This window comes from Panulirus ornatus, chromosome 17 (assembly GCF_036320965.1).
Source record: "Panulirus ornatus isolate Po-2019 chromosome 17, ASM3632096v1, whole genome shotgun sequence".
NCBI classification, from domain to species: domain Eukaryota; kingdom Metazoa; phylum Arthropoda; class Malacostraca; order Decapoda; family Palinuridae; genus Panulirus; species Panulirus ornatus.
Genome location: NC_092240.1, coordinates 38095413 through 38111302, shown reverse-complemented (window position 1 = coordinate 38111302; position 15890 = coordinate 38095413). Strand labels below are relative to the sequence as shown.

The following is a 15890-nucleotide window of genomic DNA, read 5'->3' as shown; positions in this document are numbered from 1 at the left end:
GGTGTCCAGGTGATGGCGTCTCCCAGACAACCTAGGGCCACGCCTGGTGTCCAGGTGATGGCGTCTCCCAGACAACCTAGGGCCACACCTGGTGTCCAGGTGATGGCGTCTCCCAGACAACCTAGGGCCACGCCTGGTGTCCAGGTGATGGCGTCTCCCAGACAACCTAGGGCCACGCCTGGTGTCCAGGTGATGGCGTCTCCCAGACAACCTAGGGCCACGCCTGGTGTCCAGTTGATGGCGTCTCCCAGGCAGCCTAGAGCCACGCCTGGTGCCTGGATGATGGCGTCTCCCAGACAACCTAGGGCCACGCCTGGTGTCCAGGTGATGGCGTCTCCCAGACAACCTATTGCCACGCCTGGTGTCCAGTTGATGGCGTCTCCCAGGCAGCCTAGAGCCACGCCTGGTGCCTGGATGATGGCGTCTCCCAGACAACCTAGGGCCACGCCTGGTGTCCACGTGATGGCGTCTCCCAGACAGCCTAGAGCCACGCCTGGTGCCTGGATGATGGCGTCTCCCAGACAACCTAGGGCCACGCCTGGCGTCCACGTGATGGCGTCTCCCAGACAGCCTAGGTCCACGCCTGGTGTCCAGGTGATGGCGTCTCCCAGACAACCTAGGGCCACGCCTGGTGTCCACGTGATGGCGTCTCCCAGACAGCCTAGGTCCACGCCTGGTGTCCACGTGATGGCGTCTCCCAGACAACCTAGGGCCACGCCTGGTGTCCACGTGATGGCGTCTTCCAGACAGCCTAGGTCCACGCCTGGTGTCCAGGTGATGGCGTCTCCCAGACAACCTAGGGCCACGCCTGGTGTCCACGTGATGGCGTCTCCCAGACAACCTAGGGCCACGCCTGGTGTCCACGTGATGGCGTCTCCCAGACAACCTAGGGCCACGCCTGGTGTCCACGTGATGGCGTCTCCCAGACAGCCTAGGGCCACGCACCTTTAAAATCTCTGGATCTGTGAAGCCGGGAGCAAAATACAGGGCAAAATATTTTTTTTCATTCGAGATTAGCTGGAGGACGGGAATTATTCTTCACTGGCTGCGATGTTCCACTGACCTCAGTGTTAGTAAGGGTTCACCCCGGCTGCCTCATATTTATGGATTAAACTTCTTTCAGGGTACACACAACTCGCTGTAATATAAATATATATATATATATATATATATATATATATATATATATATATATATATATATATATATATATATATATATGTATATATATATATATATATATATATATATATATATATATATATATATTTATTTATTTATTTATTCATTTATTATATTTTGTCGCTGTCTCCAGCGTTAGCGAGGTAGCGCAAGGAAACAGACGAAAGAATTGCCCAACCCACCCACATACACATGTATATACATACACTCTCACTCACGCACCTATACATACCTATACATTTCAACGCATACATATATATACATACACATGTGCATGATTCATACTTGCTGCCTTTATTCATTCCTGTCGCCACCCGGCCATACATGAGATGACAACCACCTCCCCCCGCACGCGCGAAGTAGCGCTAGGAAAAGACAACAAAGGCCACATACGTTCACTCTATCTCTAGCTGTCATGTATAATGCACCGAAACCACAGCTCCCTTTCGACATCCACGCCCCACAAAACTGTCTGTGTAAAACCCCAGACGCTTCACATGCCCTGATTCAATTCATTGACATCACGTTGACCCCGGTATACCACATCGTTCCAATTCACTCTATTCCTTGCACGCCTTTCACCCTTTTGCATGTTCAGGCCCCGATCGCTCAAAATCTTTTTCACTCCATCCTTCTACTTCCAATCTGGTCTCCCACTTCTCCTCGTACCCTCCATCTCTGAATCATATATCCTCTTTGTCATTCTTTCCTCACTCATTTTCTCCATATATATATATATATATATATATATATATATATATATATATATATATATATATATATATATATATATATATATATATATATATATATATATATATATATATATTATATATATATATATATATATATATATATATATATATATATATATATATATATATATATATATATATATATATATATATATATATATATATATATATATATATATATATATATATATATATATATATATATATATATATATATATATATATATATATATATATATATATATATATATATATATATATATATATATATATATATATATATATATATATATATATATATATATATATATATATATATATATATATATATATATATATATATATATATATATATATATATATATATATATATATATATATATATATATATATATATATATATATATATATATATAAATATATATATATATATATATATATATATATATATATATATATATATATAAATATATATATATATAAATATATATATTTATAAATATATATATATATATATATATATATATATATATATATATATATATATATATATATATATATATATATATGTATATATATATATATATGTATGTGAGAAATACTTAGAAAAGCAAATGGATTTGTATGTAGCATTTATGGATCTGGAGAAGGCATATGATAGAGTTGATAGAGATGCTCTGTGGAAGGTATTAAGAATATATGGTGTGGGAGGAAAGTTGTTAGAAGCAGTGAAAAGTTTTTATCGAGGATGTAAGGCATGTGTACGTGTAGGAAGAGAGGAAAGTGATTGGTTCTCAGTGAATGTAGGTTTGCGGCAGGGGTGTGTGATGTCTCCATGGTTGTTTAATTTGTTTATGGATGGGGTTGTTAGAGAGGTGAATGCAAGAGTTTTGGAAAGAGGGGCAAGTATGAAGTCTGTTGGGGATGAGAGAGCTAGGGAAGTGAGTCAGTTGTTGTTCGCTGATGATACAGCGCTGGTGGCTGATTCATGTGAGAAACTGCAGAAGCTGGTGACTGAGTTTGGTAAAGTGTGTGAAAGAAGAAAGTTAAGAGTAAATGTGAATAAGAGCAAGGTTATTAGGTACAGTAGGGTTGAGGGTCAAGTCAATTGGGAGGTGAGTTTGAATGGAGAAAAACTGGAGGAAGTGAAGTGTTTTAGATATCTGGGAGTGGATCTGGCAGCGGATAGAACCATGGAAGCGGAAGTGGATCATAGGGTGGGGGAGGGGGCGAAAATTCTGGGAGCCTTGAAGAATGTGTGGAAGTCGAGAACATTATCTCGGAAAGCAAAAATGGGTATGTTTGAAGGAATAGTGGTTCCAAGAATGTTGTATGGTTGCGAGACGTGGGCTATGGATAGAGTTGTGCGCAGGAGGATGGATGTGCTGGAAATGAGATGTTTGAGGACAATATGTGGTGTGAGGTGGTTTGATCGAGTAAGTAACGTAAGGGTAAGAGAGATGTGTGGAAATAAAAAGAGCGTGGTTGAGAGAGCAGAAGAGGGTGTTTTGAAATGGTTCGGGCACATGGAGAGAATGAGTGAGGAAAGATTGACCAAGAGAATATATGTGTCGGAGGTGGAGGGAACGAGGAGAAGAGGGAGACCAAATTGGAGGTGGAAAGATGGAGTGAAAAAGATTTTGTGTGATCTGGGCCTGAACATGCAGGAGGGTGAAAGGAGGGCAAGGAATAGAGTAAATTGGAGCGATGTGGTATACCGGGGTTGACGTGCTGTCAGTGGATTGAATCAAGGCATGTGAAGCGTCTGGGGTAAACCATGGAAAGCTGTGTAGGTATGTATATTTGCGTGTGTGGACGTATGTATATACATGTGTATGGGGGTGGGTTGGGCCATTTCTTTCGTCTGTTTCCTTGCGCTACCTCGCAAACGCGGGAGACAGCGACAAGCAAAAAAAAAATATATATATATATATATATATATATATATATATATATATATATATATATATATATATATATATATATATATATATATATATATATATATATTTATATATATATATATATATATATATATATATATATATATATATATATATATATATATATATATATATATTCATATACGAATATAATGCATATAAACGTGCACTTCCATATTACATACAAGCCTTCAACAGCCGGGTTTGAACCCGGGACCCCTACGTGGCAAGCGGGAGCGCTACTGTTAGGCTATGATAGCCCTTAATAGGGAAAGGACCATTCGAATACTATGTAATATAATACCCCTCCTCCCACATTCGTTGGCAACGGGGTCTCCACTGGTCATTTCCCATCATGCCCATACAACCAGCAGATAGCATTTTGCAGAACCTAACTGTACAACACGGAGGTATGTTTATATATATATATATATATATATATATATATATATATATATATATATATATATATATATATATATATATATATATATATATATATATATATATATATATATATATATATATATATATATATGGTTTGGGCACATGGAGAGAATGAGTGAGGAAAGATTGACCTAGAGGATATATGTGTCGGAGGTGGAGGGAACGCCGAGAAGTGGTAGACCAATTGGAGGTGGAAAGATGGAGTGAAAAAGATTTTGTGTGATCGGGGCCTGAACATGCAGGAGGGTGAAAGGAGGGCAAGGAATAGAGTGAATTGGATCGATGTGGTATACCGGGGTTGACGTGCTGTCAGTGGATTGAATCAGGGCATGTGAAGCGTCTGGGGTAAACCATGGAAAGCTGTGTAGGTATGTATATTTGCGTGTGTGGACGTATGTATATACATGTGTATGGGGGTGGGTTGGGCCATTTCTTTCGTCTGTTTCCTTGCGCTACCTCGCAAACGCGAGAGACAGCGACAAAAAAAAAAAGAAAAAAAAAAAAATATATATATATATATATATATATATATATATATATATATATATATATATATATATATATATATATTATCCCTGGGGATAGGGGAGAAAGAATACTTCCCACGTATTCCCTGCGTGTCGTAGAAGGCGACTAAAAGGGGAGGGAGCGTGGGGCTTGAAATCCTCCCCTCTTTTTTTTTTTTTTTTTTTTTTTTACCAAAAGAAGGAACAGAGAAGGGGGCCAGGTGAGGATATTCCCTCAAAGGCCCAGTCCTCTGCTCTTAATGCTAACGCGGGAAATGGCTAATAGTTTAAAAGAAAAAAGAAAAAGAAAAAAAAAAAAAAAAAAATATATATATATATATATATATATATATATATATATATATATATATATATATATATATATATATATATGTGTGTGTGTGTGTGTGTGTGTGTGTGTGTGTGTGCGTATGGAAGCGCACATCCAAACATTACATACAAACCTCCAACAGACATTTTTGCTCTCCGAGATAACGTTCTCTTCTTCCACGCATTCTTCATTGCTCCCAGAACCTTCGCCGTCTCCCCCACCCTGTGACTCACTTCCGCTTCCATCGTTCCATTTGCTGCTGAGTCCTCTCCCAGATATCTAGAACGCTTTATCATTATCATAAGTAGTAGTAGTAGTAGTAGTAGTAGTAACAGTAGTAGTAGTAGTAGAAGTAGTAGTATTCTTGTTATTGTCATTATTGTAGTCATTATTATTATCATTATCATTGCCATAAAAATTAGAAGTGTTTCAAGCGATTGGTCGTGAGACAATCATATAAAGATTCTAAAATTCCCACCCAAACCACGCTGTAACTAGCCATCTACTCCAATTTGAAATATATTGCTTTCCTCTGCCTCACGCTTAAGTGACCTATATTCACAGATTTCCCCGTCCTCACCAAATATAACACTTACAAAGCACATACACACTAAAATAACCCAACAAACATGGTCTTAAACTTCAACCCACTGGACATACATCGATCAGAAACTACACTCCCCAGACAAACACGAGTCACACTCTTCTGCTTACGCTCTAGACATTTCCCATGACTACAACACCATAAACACCTGTGTGGAATATCCCAAGAACCTTTGTGCAACAACTATAAAGAGGACACCATGCACTTACTAGTTAATTACTCTGTACTCTCTGCAATCTGTGCACCGCGAGTGAAAAGTATCGCTGGGAGTAGAACCTCGTCAAAAAAGGTTTCGCTCTAAGTTAACATTTCTCTGCTACTGGAGGAGCGTCGCCTTAGGCTGCAGGAATCTTTGGAAAGAAATCCTGGATAACACCAGTACTCTTTAATAGAAATGAGCTCTTGGGTAATTATAGATATCCACTGAGAGAGAGAGAGAGAGAGAGAGAGAGAGAGAGAGAGAGAGAGAGAGAGAGAGAGAGAGAGAGAGAGAGAGAGAGAGAGAGAGAGAGAGAGAGAGAGAGAGAGAGAGAGAGAGAGAGAGCAATTTCTCATTCCTTGCAGATAGATTCATTAGTTTCGTGAGTGTCCTTCAGCCATGAAGACATACTTGTGGGCGTGTGTTGTTGAGGCTAGAGCGGATGGTGGTGGGAGATGAACGTTCGTCCTGCTCATCAGACACTCACAATGTTCAAAGATCTTCACGATGTGTCACCCACTATCTCATGACGGGTGTCTGTAGACGGTACTTGCAGACAGTGTATTTCCGTGTATCACTGAGACATAGAGGGCGCTACATCTACGTCCCTTCTTACTCATAAGAGACAGTAAACACAACAGCATAAGGTATAGCTCAGTCATACTCGTGCCCATCACTCCACCTCACCCACACAGCTGGCCTGACCAATTCTCTTTCCTCAACGTTTTTCGAAATTTTTCCAGAGTGACGGAATGTAAAGATCAAACGAAGCTGATTTTCGAGACTTGAAAAATCGGAGCCGAAATGATGAAAAGTCCCCATTCCCAGATTCAGTTTTGAATTATTTTTTACACACACACACACACACACACACACACACACACACACACACACACACATATATATATATATATATATATATATATATATATATATATATATATATATATATATATATATATATATATATATATATATATATATATATATATATATATATATATATATATATATTCATTATTGTTAGACTTAGTCGCTGTCTCCCGCGATACCGGGGTAGCGCAAGGAAACAGACGAAACTCTGCCCAACCCACCCACATACACATGTATGTACATACACGTCCACACACGCACATATACATGCTTATACATTTCAACGTATACATATATATACATACACAGACATATACATATATAGACATGCACATGATTCATACTTGCTGCCTTTATTCATTCCCGTCGCCACCCCGCCACACATGAAATGACAACCCCTGCCCCCGCATGCGCGCAAGGTATCGCTAGGAAAAGTCAACAAAGGTCACATTCGTTCACTCACACAGTCTCTAGCTGTCATGTATAATGCACCGAATCCACAGCTTCCTTTCCACATCCAGGCCCCACAAAACCTTCTATGGTCTACCCCAGACGCTTCACATGCCCTGGTTCAATCCACTGACAGCACGTCGATCCCGGTATACCACATCGTTGTAAATCACTCCGTTCCTTGCACGAATTTCACCCTCCTGCATGTTCAGGCCCCGATCGCTTAAAATCTTTTTCACTCCATCTTTCCACCTCCAGTTTGGTCTCCCACTTTTATATATATATATATATATATATATATATATATATATATATATATATATATATATATATATATATATATATATATATATATATATATATATATATATATTTTTTTTTTTATACTTTGTCGCTGTCTCCCGCGTTTGCGAGGTAGCGCAAGGAAACAGACGAAAGAAATGGCCCAACCCCCCCCCCCATACACATGTATATACATACGTCCACACACGCAAATATACATACCTACACAGCTTTCCATGGTTTACCCCAGACGCTTCACATGCCTTGATTCAATCCACTGACAGCACGTCAACCCCGGTATACCACATCGCTCCAATTCACTCTATTCCTTGCCCTCCTTTCACCCTCCTGCATGTTCAGGCCCCGATCACACAAAATCTTTTTCACTCCATCTTTCCACCTCCAATTTGGTCTCCCTCTTCTCCTCGTTCCCTCCACCTCCGACACATATATCCTCTTGGTCAATCTTTCCTCACTCATTCTCTCCATGTGCCCAAACCACTTCAAAACACCCTCTTCTGCTCTCTCAACCACGCTCTTTTTATTTCCACACATCTCTCTTACCCTTACGTTACTCACTCGATCAAACCACCTCACACCACACATTGTCCTCAAACATCTCATTTCCAGCACATCCATCCTCCTGCGCACAACTCTATCCATAGCCCACGCCTCGCAACCATACAACATTGTTGGAACCACTATTCCTTCAAACATACCCATTTTTGCTTTCCGAGATAATGTTCTCGACTTCCACACATTCTTCAAGGCCCCCAGAATTTTCGCCCCCTCCCCCACCCTATGATCCACTTCCGCTTCCATGGTTCCATCCGCTGCCAGATCCACTCCCAGATATCTAAAACACTTCACTTCCTCCAGTTTTTCTCCATTCAAACTCACCTCCCAATTGACTTGACCCTCAACCCTACTGTACCTAATAACCTTGCTCTTATTCACATTTACTCTTAACTTTCTTCTTCCACACACTTTACCAAACTCAGTCACCAGCTTCTGCAGTTTCTCACATGAATCAGCCACCAGCGCTGTATCATCAGCGAACAACAACTGACTCACTTCCCAAGCTCTCTCATCCCCAACAGACTTCATACTTGCCCCTCTTTCCAAAACTCTTGCATTTACCTCCCTAACAACCCCATCCATAAACAAATTAAACAACCATGGAGACATCACACACCCCTGCCGCAAACCTACATTCACTGAGAACCAATCACTTTCCTCTCTTCCTACACGTACACATGCCTTACATCCTCGATAAAAACTTTTCACTGCTTCTAACAACTTTCCTCCCACACCATATATTCTTAATACCTTCCACAGAGCATCTCTATCAACTCTATCATATGCCTTCTCCAGATCCATAAATGCTACATACAAATCCATTTGCTTTTCTAAGTATTTCTCACATACATTCTTCAAAGCAAACACCTGATCCACACATCCTCTACCACTTCTGAAACCACACTGCTCTTCCCCAATCTGATGCTCTGTACATGCCTTCACCCTCTCAATCAATACCCTCCCATATAATTTACCAGGAATACTCAACAAACTTATACCTCTGTAATTTGAGCTCTCACTCTTATCCCCTTTGCCTTTGTACAATGGCACTATGCACGCATTCCGCCAATCCTCAGGCACCTCACCATGAGTCATACATACATTAAATAACCTCACCAACCAGTCAACAATACAGTCACCCCCTTTTTTAATAAATTCCACTGCAATACCATCCAAACCTGCTGCCTTGCCGGCTTTCATCTTCCGCAAAGCTTTCACTACCTCTTCTCTGTTTACCAAATCATTTTCCCTAACCCTCTCACTTTGCACACCACCTCGACCAAAACACCCTATATCTGCCACTCTATCATCAAACACATTCAACAAACCTTCAAAATACTCACTCCATCTCCTTCTCACATCACCACTACTTGTTATCACCTCCCCATTTGCGCCCTTCACTGAAGTTCCCATTTGCTCCCTTGTCTTACGCACTTTATTTACCTCCTTCCAGAACATTTTTTTATTCTCCCTAAAATTTAATGATACTCTCTCACCCCAACTCTCATTTGCCCTTTTTTCACCTCTTGCACCTTTCTCTTGACCTCCTGTCTCTTTCTTTTATACATCTCCCACTCAATTTCATTTTTTCCCTGCAAAAATCGTCCAAATGCCTCTCTCTTCTCTTTCACTAATACTCTTACTTCTTCATCCCACCACTCACTACCCTTTCTAATCAACCCACCTCCCACTCTTCTCATGCCACAATATATACATATATATATATATATATATATATATATATATATATATATATATATATATATATATATATATATATATATATATATATATATATATATATATATATATATATTTCTTTCTTTTAAACTATTCGCCATTTCCCGCGTTAGCGAGGTAGCGTTAAGAACAGAGGACTGGGCCTTTTTTGGAATATCCTCATCTGGCCCCCTCTGTTCCTTCTTTTGGAAAATTAAAAAAAAAACGAGAGGGGAGGATTTCCAGCCCCCCGCTCCCTCCCCTTTTAGTCGTCTTCTACGACACGCAGGGAATACGTGGGAAGTATTCTTAATCCCCTATCCCCAGGGATATCATATATATATATATATATATATATATATATATATATATATATATATATATATATATATATATATATATATATATATATATATATATATATATTCTCCATACAGCATCGACTTGTATGTGATAGTGAGTTGCTGCCATTACTGATGTTTATTGTGTCTCTAAACAGTTCAGTAAAACATATCAAATAAGAATGTCGATGTGATATGAAGATAGAATACCCTTGGCTTATTTAATCCCAGTGACCCATTGTATCCTGTGGAGGTCATCACTAGGGATAGTGTGATTAACGTTAGTAAAAATTCTTCAAGGAATGAGTTAAAAGTTAGAAGAGAAAATCCTCTGCGACAGGATTTACTGGCCAGGTAATCCTCCAGATGAGGAGTTGGGGACGGAGAAAATTACCAGCCAAGGAAGTACTAGGGTTAGGAAGTGTTAGGCATATGAGTTACTGTGAGGAAGAATACGTAAGTAGCAAGGGCAAATATGGCACCATCCGGAAAATTTTTATTATCTTAGAGTTACTCAGGAAAAGAATCGGATATACTGAATCAATTGCTTAAATGTTCCTCTTAGGGAAAATCTACATGTGTTAAGCTCGTATGCGCATGAAAGGTTTATTTTCAAAAGAAAGAAAAAAGCTGGCTACACAGGAGTTGGGAAGACGAGAAGACTGAGGTAAGAATCCATCAGTCGAAGTTATTGTTGAGGCGGTCGACCCTCACCTTTAAGACTCTTGTGATCGGCTCTGAATAGCGTTTTAAGCACTGAGGTGGTGTAGGACGGTCTCCTCTCTCTCTCTCTCTCTCTCTCTCTCTCTCTCTCTCTCTCTGTATATATATATATATATATATATATATATATATATATATATATATATATATATATATATATATATATATATATATATATATATATATATATATATTTTTTTTTTTAAACTATTCGCCATTTCCCGCATTAGCGAGGTAGCGCTAAGAACAGAGGACTGGGCCTTTTTTGGAATATACTCACCTGGCCCCCCTCTGTTCCTTCTTTTGGAAAATTTAAAAAAAAAAACGAGAGGGGAGGAATTCCAGCCCCCCGCTCCCTCCCCTTTTAGTCGCCTTCTACGAGACGCAGGGAATACGTGGGAAGTATTCTTAAACCCCTATCCCCAGGGATAGTATATATATATATATATATATATATATATATATATATATATATATATATATATATATATATATATATATATATATATATATATATATATATATATATATATATATATATATATATGTATATATATATATATATATATATATATATATATATATATATATATATATATATATATATATATATATATATATATGTATATATATATATATATATATATATATATATATATATATATATATATATATATATATATATATATATATATATATATATATATATAATATATATATATATATATATATATATATATATATATATATATATATATATATATATATATATATTTATATATATATATATATTGTCCTCAACCATTTAATATCCAACACATTCATCCACCTCCGCACATTCTGACCTACAGCCCATGCCTCACATTCATCCGTTGCTGGGCCTACTCTACTTTCAAACATACCAATTTTCGCCCTCATAGCTATATAACGACCTCTCTTCCCGTACTTTTTTTAGTGCTCCCAGTACCTTCACCCCCTTGCCTACCCTGTTGTTCACTGCCGCTTCCATTGTTCCATTTGTTGCCATGTTCATTCCCTTGTACCTAAAACACTTCGCTTCCCCCATATTTTATCTAAACTCTCACCCCAGCTAACCTGTCCCTCTTCCCTGCTAAACCTAATAACCTTGATTTTATGTATGTTTATCTTCAATTTCTCCCTTTCGCACGCTCATCCATACTCATTTACCAACTTCTACAGTTTCTCACTCGAATTTCTCACCAGTGTTGTATCGTCAGTAAACAGTAACTGACTCACTTCCAGTCCCCTCATCCCCTACAAACTCCATGCTCGCCCCTGTCTCCAAAACCACTGCATGTACCTCGCTCTCTACCCAATCTATAAGCAAATTAAACAGCTATGGAGGCAACACACACACACACCCCTGACGCAGACCAACCCTCATCTGCAACTACTCCCTCTCTTTTCCTAATTGCATACACGTCTTTCACACACGTCTTTCACTCTTGATAAAAACTCCTCACTGCTTCTAGGATTATTCCTCCCACACAATATATATATTCGTAAGGCCTTCCAAAGACATCTTTATCAACCTCATCATAAATTTTCTCCAGCTCCATAGATACAGCAGACATAGATACTGCATAAGCATAAATAATCACCCATCTATCTCCATCCACTTTTATCTTTACCCACATCAGCTTGGATCTCTCTTACTTACACTCTATCACGTACTCCTACAACTCATGGATCAGGAGCAGTGCTACCCCTTCCTTAGCTTTTGTCTTTACACTAACCTCTAACTTTATTTCAAAGACTTTTTCCAAATCATTTTCTCCCTTTACTCTTGAGCTTATGGTTCTGGTCAAAGGCCATATTTGCAACAATATCATCTTCGCTACGCTTTCGACACCACACTTCTTTGACCTGATCAGGTGAAACACATAGTAACTAGGTCTCGGATGACTGTTGGAAAGAAAATTAAGATCAATACAGAAAAGAAAAAAAAGAAAAGGAAAATGGAGGAAACAATATGATTCTCTTTCCTTCCTTCAGTTCTTTCCATTTCTTTCCATACTCATCCTATCATTGTGTTTACGCCACAAGTGTCACTAGCGGTCGAGCCCTCCCCAGTCGGTCGATACCTCCCGATCCTTCGCCCTCAGGAGCCACCACCTCCTCTCCTCACACTGCCACCGATAGTCCTCCACCTCTGTGTCACCACCACGTCCCCATGCCACATCCCATCACCACCACCACCACCACCATCTACTTTGTGACTTCAGTCTACTTCGGTAACGTGTGGACCACTTAACTTAGCCCTGAGGGCTGGAAACGGGTCACCAGCCATAATGACCCATGACCCGTCAGATATCTGTCTTATGACCCACTAGCCGTGACCCGTTCAGCCAACAAGTTTCTGACCTGAATATATTTAGCAAACTTTTCAAAGCTACGTTGATAATTTGACCTTATTTCATAATACATCTAAATTCGGATGCAAAAATGCAATAGAATGAACTTCATCTATAAAATTAAGATGAATATTTCCGAGATAAGCTAAACTATATTTAGAAATCCTTGAGGTGCTCCAAAATTATACAGAGCGATTTAGCTGCTTCCAGAGTGAGTTGTGAACACTGTTGGTTGTATGGTATGGCTTGTCTGAAATGTACTGAACGGCCTCTCCGAGCTGCTGCTGCTGCTGCTGCTAACCACATCGAAGATCTTGCTGCCACAATGAGTACAGGAAGAGCCGGTTGCTTTCAGTGCCGCCAATTAAGCATATTTCTTCCCGCTGCACATAGTTCAGTCTTGTATTATTTGATATACTACTTACTTCACCATGCCATTGTGGACGGCTTCATCATGAGATGATATAGGTTATCAGAGGTGGCATAAGAGACTGCTAAGATATGGGTAGATTCCTTTTCGCGGGCTACAGCCGTCGGCTCCTCGAGTTTTTGACTTGGTTCCTGCGATGATTCAAGACCACACTCACGCTGATGGACACGAGCAAGGCGAACTACTTCAGCTTCTCCAGTGAAGCCTTTGTGATAGACTTTAGTTTCGCACGTTGTAAATGTTGGCAGTGAGGGATGTTGACACACAACGTGCGACACTGGAATGCTTGGCCTCAGCTTGTCACCTGAACCTGATAATGAACTCCCTCTTCAGGAGACTAATACCATGAGGGATCACTCGCTGTTAATTCCCAGGTAATTAGCACAGTATGATGTGGCGATGCCCCATCTTTGAGAGGAGGGACAGTAGCAGAGTCAAGCTTGTCAAATACAACGGACATCTATTGTAAAGTGAAAGTCACGATGTTCTACAAGTGTAAGTTAATACGAACAGTCACGTGATCACACACACACACACACCCACCGCGCACCTCTGATTGACACGGTATTTTACCATTGTAAATGTAATTAGAAAAATAATGATTATAAGAAATAACAAATGTTACAGCAATTCTCTTGTGAAAAGAAACTATGGCACGTTCGCCTCACGTAAAATTGTTTCCCATTCTTAAGACAATTAAATACTCATTATAGGTTTTCTGTTCTCGCTCAAGACAGCTTTTCACCCGCCACCTCCACAATTACCTCGTGTGTTCAGAGGGAATACAATGCAGTGCTTAAATATCGTTGTGAAAATAGATGTTTGGCTGTATCATGACCGGTAGGTGGAATATCATAACCATAAATGTTTATCTGTAAGCTACACGTGAATTGTTAACAAGCAAAAGAAAAATATGGTATAATTTTGAAAACTCAACCAGACATCACTGACCTATGACACCACTGACCTGACCCATCTTGACCTGCTCTCGTGTCAAGTGGGTCAACCTTATGACACTGGACCCACCATGACCCATTTGAGTATATTCTCGAGTGACCCGCCTTCGATTTTCAATATTCTCCAGTAGCTTGTTGATGACATCACTCTTCTCCAGTAGCTTGTTGATGACATCACTCTTCTCCAGTAGCTTGTTGATGACATCACTTCTCCAGTAGCTTGTTGATGACGTCACTCTTCAGTAGCTTGTTGATGACATCACTTCTCCGGTAGCTTGTTGATGACATCACTTCTCCAGTAGCTTGTAGATGACATCACTCTTCTCCAGTGGCTTGTTGATGACATCCTCTTCTCCAGTAGCTTGTTGATGACATCATTCTTCTCTAGTAAATGTTGATGACATCACTTTTCCAGCAGCTTGTTGATGGCATCACTCTTCTCCAGTAGCTTGTTGATGACATCACTCTTCTCTAGTAGCTTGTTGATGACATCACTCTTCTCTAGTAGCTTGTTGATGACATCACTCTTCTCCATTAACTTGTTGATAACATCGCTCTTCTCCAGTTGCTTGTTGATGACTTCACTGTTGTCCAGTTGCTCGTCCATGACCTCAGTCTTCCCTCACAGCTTGATGTAACTTCACTCCTCTCCTGTGGTCCTCTCCTGTGGCTTGTTTCATTGTCTTCTGAGCAATGATCACTTTAGCTTATTTCTGTTTCCTATCTTAATAGGGTGGTTAGAGGAGAGGAAGACGAGGTGGGACAGGGGTAGTGATAACGGGAAATAGAAGAGAAGATTGAAGTGTCTTTGGTTGTATAGTGTACGTTTTATAATGCATGTGGGTGATTATCTTAGGGGAGGTTATGTACCTTTTTGTCTCTTTTAGAATTTGAAATGATGTTTGCTGAGATAAGCTAAACATTGTTCACTGTGTACATTGATGGATGACTGGAGCCTCTCTGAGTGCTGTGAGGCTTCCAGGGAACCAAGGATGTTCCATGTTTGTACTGTTGTCCAGATCTTAGATTAGCCTGCAGTTTGTATCATCGTTGTCTTCCCTTAGGTATGAACCGACTGGTTTAATCTGTAATCGTTCATGCGTCCTGCGGGGTTTTCAATGGAGGGGTATTTTTCATCAGTGACGAATCGTAGAGCTTTATCTTGTGTAACTTTAGCATGCGTGACTTGGAGCCG

At 39.6% G+C, this 15890-nt stretch overlaps 1 protein-coding gene across 2 annotated transcripts in view; it reads left to right on the top strand.

Moving 5' to 3' along the window:
- The window catches only part of LOC139754687 (uncharacterized), a 622261-nt gene that overhangs the window by 483728 nt on the left and 122643 nt on the right, over positions 1-15890 (top strand). The window lies entirely within an intron of this gene.